Raw genomic sequence first — 13,623 nt, 5'->3', positions numbered from 1 at the left:
GAGAACTGTTTTAAGTACTTAAAATGGCGACGTTTTCCTTACTTGAACAGTGTGCAATCATTCGTTTTCTGAATTTTCGTGGTGTGAAACCAATTGAAATTCATCGACAGTTGAAGGGGAGACGTGGTGATGGAGTTATGAATGTGTCGAAAGTGCGTTCGTGGGTGCGACAGTTTAATGAAGGCAGAACATCGTGTGACAACAAACCGAAACAACCTCGGGCTCGCACAAGCCGGTCTGACGACATGATCGAGAAAGTGGACAGAATTGTTTTGGGGGATCGCCGAATGACTGTTGAACAGATCGCCTCCAGAGTTGGCATTTCTGTGGGTTCTGTGCACACAATTCTGCATGACGACCTGAAAATGCGAAAAGTGTCATCCAGGTGGGTGCCACGAATGCTGACGGACGACCACACGGCTGCCCGTGTGGTATGTTGCCAAGCAATGTTGACGCGCAACGACAGCATGAATGGGACTTTCTTTTCGTCGGTTGTGACAATGGATGAGACGTGGATGCCATTTTTCTATGCAGAAACAAAGCGCCAGTCAGCTCAATGGAAGCACACAGATTCACCGCCACCAAAAAAATTTCGGGTAACCGCCAGTGCTGAAAAAATGATGGTGTCCGTGTTCTGGGACAGCGAGGGCGTAATCCTTACCCATTGCGTTTCAAAGGGCACTACGGTAACAGGTGCATCCTACGAAAATGTTTTGAAGAACAAATTCCTTCCTGCACTGCAACAAAAACGTCCGGGAAGGGCTGTGCGTATGCTGTTTCACCAAGACAACGCACCCGCACATCGAGCTAACGCTACGCAACAGTTTCTTCGTGATAACAACTTTGAAGTGATTCCTCATGCTCCCTACTCACCTGACCTGGCTCCTAGTGACTTTTGGCTTTTTCCAACACTGAAAGACACTCTCCGTGGCCGCACATTGACCAGCCGCGCTGCTATTGCCTCAGCGATTTTCCAGTGGTCAAAACAGACTCCTAAAGAAGCCTTCGCCGCTGCCATGGAATCATGGCGTCAGCGTTGTGAAAAATGTGTACGCGTGCAGGGCGATTACGTCGAGAAGTAACGCCAGTTTCATCGATTTCGGGTGAGTAGTTAATTAGAAAAAAAATCGGAGGCCTTAGAACTTGAATGCACCTCGTATGTCAACTTGGAAGATCATACGCCGATACTTACGATTCAAAACATAAAAACTTCTTGAATCAAATGGCTCTAACCTACACACTAATGTGTAATTATTCTCCCACACACTAACAAAAGTGCATGATTTTATTAAGACTATAATGTAAGAACTTCGAAGACTTCAGTTATTTCTTCTCCAACAAAACATTATGAACACAAATTTATATTTGCTGCTAAAGGACAGTATTCAAATTTCGTTGAATGTCTTATTCAACAGTATAATCATGCTAAATAATTATGAAAAATCCGTCTCGATTGCACAAACTACCTGACTGCCTGAGGTGGATTTTTCATAATTATTTCGCTACTTACGATTGCTGACGCGCTGTAATGCTGAAAGTTCTTATATAATTGTGCCTTTACTAATCCTCTTTGAAGCACATGAACTTTGTCTAAAGCCTTATCTCTCTCTGTAGTGTTCAGTTCTGGGTTGTTTTGCTGCGGTTCATTGGTTTGCAGCAGTACGCCACTCTCCTCTTCTGTCTCCCTTCCTCTTCATTTCCGAATATGTAGTGCATCCTTCATAATTTATACTCTGTTGCATGTATGATCGTCCCTAACAATTCCTTTCGTCAAAAGCTCTGTGTCCTATTGGTCTAGTGATGTTATTGTGTCTTAAAATTTGTCCTACGAGTTTGTCTCTTCTTCTTTGGATGTGTTTCGATACAGATCTGGTTTCCTGTACCCTTCCTAGCCTCTCTTCATTAATAACTCTGTCTCTCGAGCTGATTTGCGTCACCTTTCTGGGGTACCAAACCTCCAGGGCTTCTAGCTGTCTCCTCTCTTGTGTTCTCATAGCCCACATTTCACACTCACAGAGCAACGCTTCTGACAGATCTTTCACAACCCGTTTCCTAATTTCCAGACTGATGTTCTTGCTGGTGAAGTTGTTTATTAAAGTAAACGCAGTTTTGGTCTGCTCCATTCTGCTCACAGTTTCTTTACAAGTTCTACCATCCCATAAAATGCTGCTTCACGAATAGATAAATTCATTTATCATTCCTGGGTTCTCTCTCCCAAGTCTCATCTTAGTAGTTCATATTCTTATTCGACACCGCGTCTTTTGTTTTCTTATTCTCATGTGATACTTGTTACAGAAAATTCTTGCCATTGTTCTGAGGAAATTATCTCGATCTGACCACAGCAATATCACTTGCATAATGGAATATACTTACATTCTGCCCTGTTTCACGAACTTTGTCTGTAATTTCCGGGATGTAAGCACTGAGTGTAAGTGGAGAAACAACACAGCCTTGTTTCACACCTTTTGTAATTTTTGCTTCTTGTTCCCGATGAAAATTTCTAATCGCAGCCACTTAGTACTTATAGACGCTGTATATCATCAGCATGTCTTTCTACTTTAGATCTGCTTCCTTCAGCACTCTGAATATATTTGTTGGCAGATAACATTACCAAATGTCTTTTCCATATGTACAAAGGAATTATAAGTTGGTTTATTTTTCCATTTTTTTTTTTTTTTCGATAAGAAACTTCAGTGCCAGAATATCATCTCTTTTTCCTAACCCCGAGCTGAATCCAAACTGATCTTCACTCAGCATATTTTCCACCTTTTCTTCAGTTCCCCTCAGGATTACTTTACGCGAGTTTTTGATACATGCGATATTAAGCTTAATGTTTCTAACTTTATTAAAAGTGATTTCACTAAAATGTAATCGACCTGTCCTGGGGTCTTCCAGGTGAATGCTCTTCGCTTGTGATATTGGAAAAGTGTATTTGCAATCAATTATTGGTACCTGGAGAAGAAATCAGTTAGTTGGGCTCCTCTTTCATATCTCCTTCCATGTCTGTAGTTACCCTAAATCCTCTCTTCCGGGATTTTTACCCACCCTCGCTTATCAGTTCCTAACGACAATTAGGTTTTCATTTCGCGTAACATGTCCTGTCACCTTAATTATTTTCTCATATATTTCGTCGACTACTGCAAACTCTTCTTTGGACGTTGTCATGTGAACTTGTACTATCACAGTGGCCTTTAGTTTAGTTTCATGTCTGACTAATATTATCCTAGAGCGCTGTTGCACATATCCCTTAACACGAGAGCCAATGGTTTTTTTTTTCATAAACCATTCTCCCATTGCTAGAGTCTTGGTCATTTCCGGTATGAATGTCTCTGTACTCGCCAGAACAGATGTCTCCTGACTGTGGAAATCTCACCTCTGCTATGCCAAGTTTATCGATTTCCATTTCCATTTCTAGCAATAAAATTCTTCTGGACTGTTGACCCCAGTGTCAGTATATAAAACTATCGCACTTTTCCGCCACTGATCCAAGTGGTCGAATGTCGGACAATTTTATGTATGTGGACAAACGCCCAGAAGAATTTAATTGACAGTGACAACGACCTTGGAAGCCTACACTTAGGTTTCATTTCTAGTTTTAGATTTTCTAGTTTGCTGCACTGCAGAAATGTTCTCATATTAAAAGAGGACAAGTTGCGATAGTTTTTCTCCATCTTGTCTCTATCTTCTTAAGCCACCACCTGGAAATACTATCAGAGGACTACTGTTTAAAAGCCGTATCTTATACTAATTTTCGAAGAATTCGGATTCTTTGTACGCGATCTCGATCCTTATTGTCTGTAATTATGAAAGTCTGAAGCTCTCAACCCGATTATAATGCTGAGATTGTTCGTGGACTTCACCTTAATAGGGGGGGAGGTGGAGGAGGGGGGGGGGAAATGTTAAAAGACAACCAGAATTTAGAATAAAACATGTTTATTCAATTAAATGTAAGTACAAAATAACAATAAATAATGCTTATACATAAACGTCTGGTCGCTAGTGAACATCACTGTAGTTCGACTTTGCAAGCCTTGATTGGCTCGAAGATGAGTATTAACCCGAATCCGGTCACCTACTGAATAAATATCTATTAAATTCCAAATTCTGGTTGTCTTTTTGCAATATAATTCCATAAGAGTTGTTACCTTATAACATCCGGCACATTGGAACTATGCAATAGTGTTCAGTTGAATATTCTGTTACAACGAACGTTATGTAATTAATTATTGTGTGCAAGGATTGATATTTACAGTGTCTTTCCAAGACTCTTCATAACGACTGAAGTCAGTCATATGGATGCTGAGAGACAAGTCGCATTAATTAGCTCTGACTCCACATGAGTCTAGGGATTGTATAACGCACCTTATCCTGAAAACCGAAAGTAATGTTACTGCTTGTGTACTAACTCATGATATCGTCTCAATTAAGACGTTTGAGGACTAGTGGCAGTTACGCCAAATGAATAATAAAAAACTGTACTAATAAAAGACAAAGGCTTTTAAAAACCTCTTATAAAACAATAACCTTTGCTCTATGAAATTATAATTTCTTTGAATACATAAAACTCGATGTGAATTTGTTTGCTTCTTCCCCTTTTTTGCAACAGCACAGAACGGATGTATGTGCGTTCGTCGTAAAATTTTTGGCAATAACAAGTGGATCATTTTGTTCCAAAAGTGGGTTTTATTTTGTGAAATTATCAGACATCCAGTTCTCCTCTATTAGCTGTCGAAAGATGTGATTTTCGCGTTTTGATTTGGGTTGGAAGCGATTTACTTGGTGACGCAAGGCTGAGCGACATAGTCGCTCTATCGCTGATTATTTTATCTTTCTAAAGTCGAAACTGTCTCTTTACATGACGTCCGATTAACTTATTATGAAGTAATTTCCTTTTTTGTCTACTAACCACGTATACGTCATTAGCCAACAATGACCTTTTCTGCCTGAATTTTTCATCTTTTAAGGTGGTAAGTTCAATAAGTCCGACTTCATTAAAAATTTACATAATCAGCATTTATAATAACTTTACTTGTTAAAATAATTTTGCCTTCTCCTTTTTTATCGTCCTTGAAGTGCTTCATGAATCCAAAATCTTACCAATTTATATCTCGGGAATCACTTTGTACTTCCTTTGTACCTTTGTTTGTTCGTCCATCTTCTGCGATTTCCCACTTTAGAGTTGTCCGTTTCTAAATGCAATTCACCACTCTCCAGTACTTCTGTATCCCACTTCTTTATACACCGATTCGCTTGAACTTCTGTCGTCGTTACTAAACGGCGTTACTGTGAAACGTGAAACGTTTGTATTTGTTCCTGGCAACTTTTCACAGTGAAATACCTGATTTCGAAGTCTCTTCCTCATCCTGATGTTATCTATCTGGTATCTTCCTGTGTCTCTAAATTTATTCCAAGTGTATTTCCTGATTTCGTGACTTTTCAAAAGCATATTGATAAAACTAGCTGAATGTTATTGCAGAGCGCAATTAGCTCTCGGATCCAAATAAATGGTAACCTAAAATGAACGTTAAATTAGTACCATCAGCCTAAAAGACATGTAATAAATGCAATTTTCTGGTCCTAGATTTACTTTTTTCAACATTCATTTTGAGATCAATCTGCATCAAGTATTTTTTTCTTCCTTTATTGGCACTTAACCATATAGTATGTGCCCAAAACCTAAACACCATTTCAAAACGAAAATTGTTACAGCTTCGTGCATTCTTTGTCGTATATGTGAGTATACTGTGGATACTGGACGGTTTCTGGTAACAGTGTTTTTTACAAGTAGTGGATAATAATGAACGGTGGTTAATTCTGTGTCTGACTGGCAATCGCAATAGTAGCTGCCAGCTGGATCTAACACTGTCCATACCGCCCAATCGAGTAATGAAATTCGTTTTTCGACACAACTTGCCATATACCTAACCCACAAAGCGACACATTAAATTTTTTCCTGTTTTCATCTCTCAGTGAAGCACCTTCCACTACCGACCCAGCGTCATCGTAAAAGTAAACCACTGTAAACTTCTGTGTGCCTTATCCGAAAATGAGCTACAAAATTTTTCATAGTATGTTCCCTAGAGCATTTGAACAATTCTTTTATCGAAATTATGTGGAATGAGTCAGTTTACAGGATATGAGTACATTATTAGTGTTAACATAAAAGAAAATATTATTTTTAATTCTACTCATGCAACTGTACTTAAAACTAGGTTTCATCCTACCTCTCATAAATTTTATATTGTTGGGCAAACGATCAAAAATTATTGTTACTGCTTATTCAACTTCATTTTGAGCTACTGATAGCTTCAATGATAGGTGTGAAGGTAATTTTTTCCTATAGTGCTATAGATACAGACATCACTATTTTCCTCAACTTGTGGTAGATTATTTACGATGAGTTTCACTAGTGAATATGTATGGGATGGTGCAGTTAATATGCCTTACTCGTTGAAGAAGTACCTACTTAACGACTACAGGTGAACACAACATATTATTCTTACTGCTGAGTTTTGGGCAACCAATATTTTTCTTCTAATTGATTAATTACCCCACAAAATTACTTCAGAAGACATTCTTGAGTGGAAATATGCAAAATTAGTCATGAGGGTGATTGATTAGTTTCCAAGATTGCCAATTATATGAAGAGTAAAAGCAGCTGAACTTAATTGCTTGAGCAGCTCAGTAATAGTCTTTCAGTCAAACATCAATATGTACACCAAAAATATTTAAGCATTCCACCCTGTCTACTAATATACTGGGTACCACTGAAGGTAGAGGAAAAATGTATGGAACGGAAGTCAACACAAAGAAAATAAAAACAATGGAATTGTGAGGAAAAAAGGATACAGATAATGCTCAATGGAGAAAATTAGTACATGTGCAAAGCTTCAAATACCTAATAGGCAAGACAGAAACCTATCCTAAGAGCACTGAAATTATAACCATGATAATAATGGCAAAATAACCATCTTGTAAGAAAAGGAAGATGTCTATAGCAATACGAACAAAGATTTGTGGAAAAGATTAATAAAATATTTTTCATGGATTGCCCTCCTGTACGTGCTGAAATCTTGTGGAAGAAAGACAGATCAAGACTGGCGGCTTTTGAGATATGGCAGAGGATGCAAAGAATATAAGTAAATATGAAAAGTTATTAAGGAGAATGGACAGCAATGGTAATTACTGAATACAGTAAAAAGAAGGAAAGGGAAACTGACGGAGCATAAATTAAGAAAGGAGGAGGGGCTTATTAAAACATATAAGTGTATGCGGAAGGGAAAGGAAGGTGAGGGGCTACATTTTTCCCATCTCTGAAATGAAACTCTTTGGAACATTTTTAAAAAAGGGAACTTTATAACATATTGAAGCTTACGCTATTTGGCGAATAGGAGACACAAAACATTGCCGAGATGCTTCTGCAAGCAGGGGGCTTGAATCATTAAATTAATACATCCTGCTGAGTTTATTCATACTGTGAGGAGTATCAGGTTTGATTCCATAGCGGAACAGTTGTGCCCAGCCACTGTATTAATTTCAAGTAGTAGAATGTGCAACTATCCATAATTAGTCACAAATTATGTTTTATGCATGAAGAGCACAGCAATCAGTCGTAAATGATGTTTATTCCACAAAGGACACAGCAATCAGTCTAATATGATATTTGTCTGAAAAGGGTACAAGTAATCAATCGTAGATTACGTCTGTACTGCTATAAACATCATTTGCAACAGACTGCTTTACCCTTTAGTACTTGAACAATGAGGAGATGGAATGCGTGTGGGAAAAAAATAAGTGTCCACATAGTTCAAATCCTCAGTTTATTTTGTTTTTACACACACACCAACAGTAGGCAAAAACAGAAAGAATGACAGGTATATAAAATATAACAAACAAAAATATACGTATACTGTTATACGAAAAATAGCACATTTCATAGCATTTAAATTTTGTTCACTGGAATCGGAGTCTACGCTCTGAGGTGTCTGTCTCGACAGCCACTATACCTAAAGGTCGCAGTCAGAAGCGAGCGTTACCACACAGATTTTGCACGTGCATTGCTGAAGTACCAACGTGACGTATCTCAGGGTTCAACTGATCCCATCGCTATGACTGCTACAGTAATAATTAGCTGACAAGAAAATTTGTCTTCAGTTGATCTAAATACACAGTGCTTTTGTGGACTTCGGCTGCCTGGAATTAGTAGAGGCTCTTTCAATCAATGTGAATTTTACAGTTCAGGTGTACGACCATTAAATGTGGGTGGAATCTGTGGTTATTTTCTCAGCCTTCCAATAATCAGAGCCATTCTGTTCCTGTCTGACAGACTCCGTTGTTCTAATGTTTTACTCGTGCGTCTGTCGCGTTGGAAATGCAAGCTTCTTGGTATACCGGTATCTTTCAGCAAGTACACTTTTTATTCAAAACTACATAGCACGTTGAATCCAATGAACTCTGAATTCCAGTCCACGTACATTCCCGCCGCTTTCTGACTGCAACCCAGTGGACACCAGATCATTGCGTTCTGGATGGTTCGCTTTCCTATCTACTTTAAGTATTGGCCAAACTCTTTGGTTTGCTAGAGAACATTTAAGAATCCATTACAGCTAACAGCACCTAACAGTCAGCAGTTAAACATTTAGAACTATATCTGGCAAGAGGAAGTGATGACAGTCAATTGTCGGAGGGTTGTATCAGAAATACGATCACACCAAGAAATGTAGCGGCAGTTTGGGTGTACTATTTTAGAAAAGGTTGTGTGGCAACCACTAAAAATCAGTCCACTTCTCTCTTAAATCTTGCTTGTGTCTACTTCTAAAGGGGCTGATTCTGAACGAAACGCCCAAATTACAGAATGAATGCTTCTTTTTCCCTTACAACTCACAGAATTTCTGAAGAGGTTCACGACGAAACGCACAAAGATGAAAGTGTATTACAAAATTTCGTGTGTTGTCAATGTGCGTGATTCTGTTTTCAGCTTAAGATCTGTAATACTCCTAAGGCATTGTGAAGATATTGTTAAAAGTTTAGGTGCATTGTTGTGAGAACACATACGACACAAAAGACTGCGTCTAGCGCAGTCAGAATACACAATCATTAGCGGGAAACTACAAAGGATTTTTACATTCAGTGTAGCGACGCTGGCGAAATTTTTTGATGCGGATAACTTGCGTAGGAGCATACGTTCTGTGAGCTGAGTACTCCACTCAAGCGGTATTCTTGAGGTCTAACCAGATTTCGGTTGTTTGTGAGATCGGTTCTCTCAATCCAACCGCTCCAGTAGCCATTGAAATAAAAATTACGCGGAAAGGTATCGTACATGCGAATGGCTTCCAGACCCAGCTGACTTGCAGGTAAATCTACCGAAGCAGGAGCGAACCCCAATCGAACAGCACATTATCCTATTGACACAAAAGCAGCAGAGTCCAATATCTTGTCTGCTAGAAGTCAGATGGCAGCAGCAGAGTTACAGTGACATCACTGTGCGATAGAGGAGCACATATCGTAAACGGCACGTTCGAGTAGCCTCTCAAACGTGCTATTCAGTTTGCGCTAAAAGTATAAAACATTGTAAAAACATTAAACACGGTACGATGGACGGGTCCGACGGTTACCATTAGACTTTTTTGACTATAAGAGAGGATGTTACCAGGAAGTACTGTAAGTGGTACACCAATCTATAAATCAGTACACGCACAGTTTACGGAAGCCGTGGAAGTTTTGCAAAGTGGTCGAAAGTTGGCGGAACCGCGGTACACTTCCTCTTGCCAGTTGGCTACTAGCTAGTAGCTAGGCTACGGGGGATAGCGTGGGAGCCGTGGCAGGCCTCATCCGAACTGGCGAGGGAGGCGGGTCCCAACCTGGGGGAGTGGGGGGGGGGGGGGGGGCGTGAAGGGGGCGGCGCCTGTACAGAATCTGCTCGACTTGAAATACTCCCTCACTGACATGTCAGCCAATGGCATTAGGGTTCTATGCATTAGTAGCACTGATGAAGATGTTTTATCTGCAGACAGCACACATCTCATGCACTGGGGAGAACACTTTTTTTTTTTGTTTTATGAGTCGCAGATGCTGAGGGTTTCTTACCTTTAGGGAGTTTCCATTCCCACCTTTCTAGTAACTCTGTTTTTGGTGAATGAATGAATGTCGTGTGACTAGGGCCTCCAGGTCGGATAGACCGTTCGCCTGGTGCAAGTATTTCGATTTGACGCCACTTCGGCGACTTGTGCGTCGATGGGGATGAAATGATTATGATTAGGACAACACAACACCCAGTCCCTGAGCGGAGAAAATCTCCGGCCCAGCAGGGAATCGAACCCGGGCCCTTAGGATTGACATTCCGTCGCGCTGACCACTCAGCTACCGGGGGCGGACACTCTGTTGGTTCATTGTGGATACGGGAGCGCGGGCGGTTAAATATTTATCGAGGAAAATTGCCAAAGAGCCGTATGTTTTGAAAAGTTACTTCATTTAGACAATCAGTTTCGGCATCTCAACTATGCCATCTTCAGGTCCCTATGCACTCCATGTATAGACAGTCAGATATATCGATACCTGCATAAATGGAGCTGTCTATATCTGGATTCCGTGAATTACTTTTCGGGGTGTTTACTTGGAACACTTACCAACAACTCAGAATTAAGTCTTCGACGTAAACTTTCCAAAAAGGAATTCATGGAATCCAGATATAGATAGCTCCAGTTACGCAGGTATCGATATGTCTGATTGTCCATACATGGAGTGCTTAGGGGTCTGAACATGGCATTACTGAGATACGGAAACTGTTTGTCTGAATAAAATCTCAAAACATACGGCTGTTTGGTGATTTTCCTTGGAAAATATCTAGTAAATGTTTCGCTGATGCATAACTACGCAGGTGCAATACCACACTCATTAATTTAATCCTTTCAAACATAGCGTTAATAGCACTTGGAGGCAGCTGGTAGTCTTCCCAGGGCACAAGTCTGTATTCTGACTGTCCTCTTTCTCCATTTCATCGTCGATTCCTAGTCCATTTAGGTAGTGTGTGGCGTAGTATAATTCTGGTCAGATGTCAGAGAATGTGATGACTTTTACCAAAACCGATATTTCTCTTATATCGATTCGTGTTTTAACATTGTTCTCGACTTTTTCTTTTGGTCAGTTATCTTCGATAGCCATATGAGTCATATCCACCAGATAAAATGTTAGAGGAGTGTCTCCTTGTATGATCTAGGCACTACTGAGATCGAACTTTAATTTGCTTCATTCCACTTAACTGGTAGAAAGCAAAAGTACATTTTTATGCAACATAGTTGCAGTACAGAATGTGTTCGTTTATTTGTGTGTGTGTGTGTGTGTGTGTGTGTGTGTGTGTGCGTCTGTGTGTGTGTGTGTGTGTGTGTGTTTGTCAGTGGGTGTGTGTACGTGTGCTCTTTTCCATCAGCAAACATTAATCGCATGAGAAAATAATACAAATATTGTTGAGCAGATACTGTACTGCGTTATGAATCTTGGGCTGTCGATATACATTAAGGTTTACAGGAATGGAGCAAGGAATCGGTCGTTATTTAGGCTTTAAACTGATATAAGAAATGGTCTGGCGAAGGGCATGGCCGTTTTTAGATACACGGACATGATCTCCAAAGGCTGTCAGTTGCACCATCCAAGTCGCTGCAACGATATGATACCCGCGTTGTGGCATTCTAAGATCAGTACGATTACGATTTCCGAAGATCACACTCGGGCGAAGTCCCCAAGACAAGAAAATCTGATTCATCCTACAATCACTAAACATAAAGCGTGATGGGAAAGCAAAATTCAACGGCCTATATCAGACAAAATTACGTTTAAAGTTAATATCTCATAAATCCTAACAACGGATCTCATCGACACGTGGCTTTTCTGTAGTGATTGTTAACCTCGAATATCATATTCATGCTAATTCAATGCTTGTTACCACGAGCTATAAAGTTTCTGCAAAGATTGTGAATAAGAACACTTGGCAAATATTTCAATTAAAACTGGTGTTCATAGGCTTCAATATGACATGTGAATCTTTTGAAGTAATCAATTTTATACATGCACACGCACACACGCACATACGCGCACGCACATTCACACACTCTCTCTCTCTCTCTCACACACACACGCACGCACACACACACACACACACACGCACACACACACACACACACACACACACACAGTATATCAGAACAATTTTCAACAGACGTTACAGCAAAACTGCAATAGAAATATTGTCATTGATGTGAGTCCTTAAAAATGTTAATTTATTTATTTAAAAATGTTAATTTATTTATTCCTTCATGATCTACGATACTCTAGTGACGTCTCCAAGTACAACAAGCGCGCTTTTAACCAGTCTAGGTAACTGTGAATTGCTTTAATCTGCCGCTCAACTTTTCTGACTTATTGCAAGCTATTTTGCCCTCACGTTAAGATAACAACTGGTTATTTTCTCGAGGTAGAAAGTCCTTTCACTCTATTGCTTGAAATATAGTTCCGTTCTGTCTTCAAATATAGGTCATTAAAACCCAGAATGATCTAATACCTTCTCCGTGGGAGTTCTGGGACACAACGCATTTAACCTATAAGCACAAACTTTTGTACCGACTTCAGTTTCAAAATATGACTTTGACGGCCGGAAGAGCAGTTAGTTAACCAGTGAGCTATGGACAGCGTAAAACAATTTCGGTTAACACTGTGTGGTCCTCTGACGATGGAGATAGTTTTTAATATTTTATTTTGGGTATGAGCGACTTAATTCATCATTTTGTTCCCAGCAGCGACCGATTGGGGAGCGCTCGTTGTATTGAATATGTTAAAAGAAATTATTATAATTTGGTTTTTAATAATAAAAATGGCACCGATAATGTGGCCTAACACTGACTTTATAGTACTGCGGCTTCTTTTCTCCAGGGTACTTTTTTTCCTTCCCATAGCATCACCACGTGTCAAAGGATCTTTCAGTGTCTATACCTAGTACTGCAATCACTAGTATGAATTCGCCCTCGGCTGTTACCCCACCTCTGCAAACGACAGTGACGCAAATTGGTGTGTTTTCCTGCCTTTCATTACGATATGACTTCAGTTGGACAAGAGGCAGGGTAACACCTCAGACGCGTAGCTTAGACTAATATGTTAAAATTAGATGGCGTTTAAAAATGCGGCGTATTACCGCGTAATGAAATAACACTATTTACATCAACGTGTCATAACATCAATAGAGATTGTCAACAGTTTCGAGAGGAGTGAAACAGGTATAAAGACTAAACATCAAAACTTCCAACACTCAAACACGTTCCTCCTCACGCGCTTGACTAACTACTGTTGGAACGAAATAACAAATTTGGGAACAAAACATGATGTATTTAATGCAGGGAAGACGGGAGGAGGTTGGGGAGAGGGGACAGGAGCTAATACTCTACAGCTGCGTTCTCAGCACGTGTGATGTAGCACCATACGGAAGCGCCACGAAATGCAATTAAAAATGACAATGCCATGGATCTTTGGAGTGAATTTGGTATAATCACCAATGTAGCGTCCTGCAAGGGAACTACAATTGGCTCCTAATATCGTTAACGGGTCAGAGATGGAAAAAAAGGAAGGTGACATAAAACT

Source organism: Schistocerca nitens, chromosome 4 (genome assembly GCF_023898315.1).
Source record: "Schistocerca nitens isolate TAMUIC-IGC-003100 chromosome 4, iqSchNite1.1, whole genome shotgun sequence".
NCBI classification, from domain to species: Eukaryota; Metazoa; Arthropoda; class Insecta; order Orthoptera; family Acrididae; genus Schistocerca; species Schistocerca nitens.
Note: the sequence above shows the minus strand (reverse complement) of the source record.